Raw genomic sequence first — 5,199 nt, 5'->3', positions numbered from 1 at the left:
CTCCTCCTCCTCCTTCTTCTTCTTCTCCTTCCCCTCCTCCTCCTCCTCCTTCTTCTTCTCCTTCCCCTCCTCCTTCTCCTCCTCCTCCTTCTTCTCTCCTGTGTACTGACCCATGTTTTTGACACTTTGATTAGAATAAAGGGAAGAAAAAGACCAAAAATTCCTGCCTTCTTTCTAAAGAGAAAAGATAAAAAAGGAAATTGTATATAAGTTAAATTGTATATTAAAAGCTTATAAGTGAATACAGAAAAATAAATCAGAGAAAAGAAATAACAGGCAGGGTAGAGATACAAAAATATTTTCAATAGGGTGGACGAGGAAAGCCTCTCTTAAGGGCCTGATCTGAGATAGACCTGTAAATAGACTGTACTGGACAGAGGTGACAGCAAATGCACTGGCCCTGAGTTGGGAGCGTGCTTGGGCTGTTGAAAAACATAAGGAGGCCAATGAATGCACTAGCATGAGGAACAGGCAGAGTAGAAGGAAATGAAGCATAGAATGACTAGGGCAGAGAGAGCTGAGCACTGCACTTCACCTGCATGACAAAGCAAAGCATCTCAAGAGTAAGAACAAGAGGATGACTTCTGACTAAGGTATTTATTTTATTTTATTTTTTTATTTTATTTTTTTTTATTGCTAATTAATGTAGGGGTACAAATTTTTAGGTTACATTGTTTTAACTTCTAAGGTAAAGTTTAAGCTATAGTTGAGCCCTTCACCCAGAGAGTATGCTGAACATTCTCACATTTTGCACATTGGATGAAATCTCTCCAATCACCTCCCTCCTCCCCTTAAAGAACTAAAAGTTAGCCTTCCATTTGATCTCACAATTCCATTTCTAGGTATCTATCCAGAAGAACAAAAATCATTTTATCACAAAGACATTTGTACCCAAATGTTTATTGCAGCTCAATTCATAATTGTCAAGTCATGGAAGAAGCCCTAATGTCCATCATCCCATAAATGGATTAACAAATTTGGGTATATGTATACCATGGAGTAATATTCAGCCATAAGAAAAGATGGAGACTTTACATATTTTATGTTTACCTGGATGAAGTTGAAACACATTCCTCTTAGTAAGGCTATCTCAAAAATGGGGGGAAAAATCAATGTACTCAATACTAATATAAAACTAATATATAAACAATTATACGCCCATAGGAATGATAAAATGAGCATATAGTCTAGCAAGGGGAGGAGAGGAGTGACTAAGGTCTTTAAACTATCACTTCTGCCTTTGTATTCAAATAGACTGTTACAGTGGTGAGCATGAAAGCAAAGAGACCAGTTGAAAAGCTATTGCAGTATTCCAAGCAAGAGATGGTGTTGGATTGATCACAGAAAAAAGAGGAAAGTGGTGACACAGGAAGGTCAGGTCAGGGATGTATTTTGAACATAGAGGCAAGAGAATTTGCTGACAGATTGAATGTGGGGTATGAGAGAAAAAGAGGAGATGAGGGTAATCCCAATATTTTTGTTCTTCGAAGAATTAATGGCATGAAAGGACATGAAGGGAGGAGCAGGTTCGTGGGGGCTACAGAAATAGCCTGGTCTTGTGGAAAAGACCAGGGACTCATTTTCATTTTTGTTCATGTTTAAGTTAATTTACTTAACTGATGGCCTACTGTGGGTCTTGAGTTGACTGTTAGATACATAAATCTGGAGTTCAGGAGTTTAGCAGAGAATTTGAGTCATCAGTGTGTACATGACAGAACAGAATCACCAGGGGAGGCAACATTAGCAGAGAAGAGGAGCAGTTTAGGGACTGAGCCAAGGTCACACAGAGGGCCAGAGCAGACAGAAAGCAGGAGTGACCAGTAAGGTAAGTGGAAAATAAGAAGCATGCATTCTAGGAGGATGACAAGACAGTGTTCAAGGGTGAGGGAAGGACCAACAGGGCCCAATGTCCTATTGAGTGTAATCAGAACAGAACTGGATTTTGGTGATTGAATTTGACAACTTGGAGGTCACTCATGTCCTTGACAAGGCCACTTTCAGTGAAGTGGTGAAAATCTGTTTGAGTGACATAAAAGAGAAAGGGGAGGAAAAAATTAAGAATTTCAGGCATAGACCATTCAATACAAGCTTTGCTATAAGTTAGAGGAGAAAAATGGGGTAGTACATAGAAGGGGAATTGGAGTCAAGAGTGGGTTTTTAGAAAGCTCAATGTTTTTATGCTGATGCCAGTCAGTTACTAAAAAAGGAAATATTGTTCAGGTAAGAAAGAGGAGAATCTTGCTGGAATGATGTCCTGAGGTAGAGGAGACAGGATGTCATCTTGTGCCTAAAAAGGGAAGTTTCCCAAAGAAAACCATGAACAAAGAGGAGTTCAGGTAACTATGAAGCTGTGATATTGGGGGGATCATCTAAATACCGTTGAACTTCCCATGATGTCAGATTGGGTTAATGTCAGAAAGTGTTACCTGGAGCCAGGACTGCAACAGTGCGGGTGAGCGACCCAAGGTCTGGGAGATGACTGAAAGGAGGATGGGGGTGAGCCCTGTAACAAAGTGATAAAGGCCTAGAGTTGAGCTTTTACTAATTCAGAGGGCTAGGGGGAAACGGTGCCCTCAGGAGAGAACTTTTCCTCTGTTAGGTCAAGCAGATGATAGGAACATTCAGAGGAGAATTTGGGAACACTCGTAGTCATAAATTCCAGAAGGCACAGTGGAAGGGTTTCTTTCAGAAGCAAGGTAATGGGGACAGAATGTAGGATGTATGGAGCCATAGAAGGACTAGGGTCAAGGAGAAGAAGGGGAGACTCATAATTTCTAGACTTCTTGTGGTCCGTAGCCTAAAATGCAATGAACAGCATCATGAGATTAATTCTAGAGACTCAGGTGGATAGAGAAGCTGAGACCCCCTTGGGGCCTGGAGCCTTGGAGACCACAGGTATATGACCCTTGCCGGTGGAAGGTAGGAGTCTCCTAACAATTCTTTCTTTCTTACATAATTTGCCCCAGATTTCTTACAGGTGGCTGTTTTTAAAATGTGCTAGGAACTGTGCATGTCATTTTGACTTTCGCTCCTTTTTGTTATTTTGGTCATTTAATCAATTTAATCATGACCATACAACGTTTCTCAGCTTTGTTATTCCATTAAATGATGCAGGATGATTAGATGAAGTTTAATGTACGGTACAGACTTAGCCCATACTTTGGGCTGTGCTGTGGAATATGGGGAAAGGATACTTTATATCTATTTTGTTAATTATTTTGGTTAGGAGGGATTGATAAAGAGAAATGTATGGATTCATCTAAGACGAGGGAGTGGTCTAGACTTTATGTAAGTTCTGCAAACTCTCCTGGCAATATTTCCTAAAGTCTTAATTGGGGCCAATGTTTGATTTTAAAGATAGTTTGTATTCTATACCACTGACTTAGACTCGGGATTGAGAGAGCTCATGTTGTTAGCATCTTCCTTCAGTGTTTGCTTCTAGACTTCAGCCAAGATGTCTGAATGGACAGCTCTGACAGGTGGCTCCTCAGAGAGGCCTCTCACCTGTGCTTGTTGTTCAGTAGAAGCGACAGCCAGAGATGGGACGGAAGAGCCTGCCAACCAGAGACTCATGAAGCGTCAATAATGGATGAAGTCAGGGTCAAAAGAGACTTGGGGAAAATAGTTTGAGAAAATGCATTAAGAATGAACAGGAGCAATGAGTTTTCTTGGTCTGTTTCTCCAGTGTGAGATCCAACCAAACCAGGGGTCAGACAGCCAACATTCTTAGACGTATTAGTAATTCTTAGTTATTCAGGAATTACATTTTGATAGGGGAATGAGGTTTGATTGACACTTATCTTTTTTGATCCCTTCCTCACTTTGTTCTGGACAATCACACATACACACACACACACACTTTTCTTCTTTATCTGCTAGATTTTAATCACTGTCGACAATAGTGCAATCTGATTTATATATGCTTCAACTGCTGACTTCCTATTAATTTGTTCAAGAAATATTTATGGAGTATCTGGTATGCCCCAGGTACTATTTTAAACACTGGTGACCTAGCAGTTAGTAAGGTGGTTAAATTCTCTGATATTAAGATGTATCCATCCTAGTGTTTGTATTAGCAGAAGGGCAGTAGGAAGAATAAATATGTTGGTGAATAATATGTAGGTGTAGTATATTATGAATGGAAAATCCAAATTTTAATATTTCTGGTTCCCAACTCATGCCCCCGTGCTAAAAATATATGTCATCACACAGCTAGGAGGAATCTTCAAGACATGTGAAATACATCACTGCCCTCATTTCATTAGAAAGAAATTTGAGTCAGAGATGATGATCATAAATTGTGTAAAGTCAACCTGAAGTAGGGAAATTAGCAATTACTATTAAGCCAAATCAATATTTAATTTCAATTTAAAGGGTAGTTTAATGTCCCACTAACAGTCTAAAACTTGGGCAGATACTTCCAATTACCCAACTACTTAAACTATATAAAAACTCTAATCATATGTATCATAGTGTTTCCTTTTAGGCTAACGGTTGGCAATCCTTTCATTATCATCACTCCTGCATTCAAATTTTTTAAGATTTCACACTTTTTGTTTTACTGCTTCATTCTATATTAGCTGTGCATTGGTCAATTTAAATTCTATGACTCTTTTGCTATTTTTACAGACAAGAACATGACAGAAACTTGAAAGTTCCTCAGATTAGGAATTCTATTTTGGATACAATGGCTTCTAATATAATCATTCCTCAGTTGGGAGAGATGTTTTCAGATTAGACCACAAGAATCGATTATTTATTGCACTTTCTCAAAAGCCTTCAGCAAAGATGCTCTGAACTACTCAGACATGAGTTTATAGTAACAGACTGTTGATTTTTAATTACTTCACTTGTCAACAAATTTTGTCCTCATCCCCTAACCACTCAAGGGTGTGCCTTGTGGGGATCCTGCTTTCTCTCTGCAACAAACCTCAGTCCTTTCAACTACTTCAACTTTTCTTTCTTTCTTTTTTTTTTGCAATTTTTGGCTGGGGTCAACCCGCCACCTCCAGCATATGGGACCTGTGCCCTACTCCTTTGAGCCACAGGTGCCACCCTACTTCAACTTTTCTATTCAAACATTTGCCAAAGTAGTTTCCCTCTTGGAATTTCGTCCTTTGTTTGATCAGTGTCAAGGCAGCCCATTCTCTGCAATACCAAATTTCACTAACATCTGGGATTGCAATTTTTTTTTTTTTT

This window comes from Otolemur garnettii, unplaced genomic scaffold (genome assembly GCF_000181295.1).
Source record: "Otolemur garnettii isolate 467f Iridium unplaced genomic scaffold, OtoGar3 scaffold00102, whole genome shotgun sequence".
Classification (NCBI taxonomy): domain Eukaryota; kingdom Metazoa; phylum Chordata; class Mammalia; order Primates; family Galagidae; genus Otolemur; species Otolemur garnettii.
The sequence above is the reverse complement of the archived record's forward strand: the minus strand, read 5'-3'. Positions refer to the sequence as shown.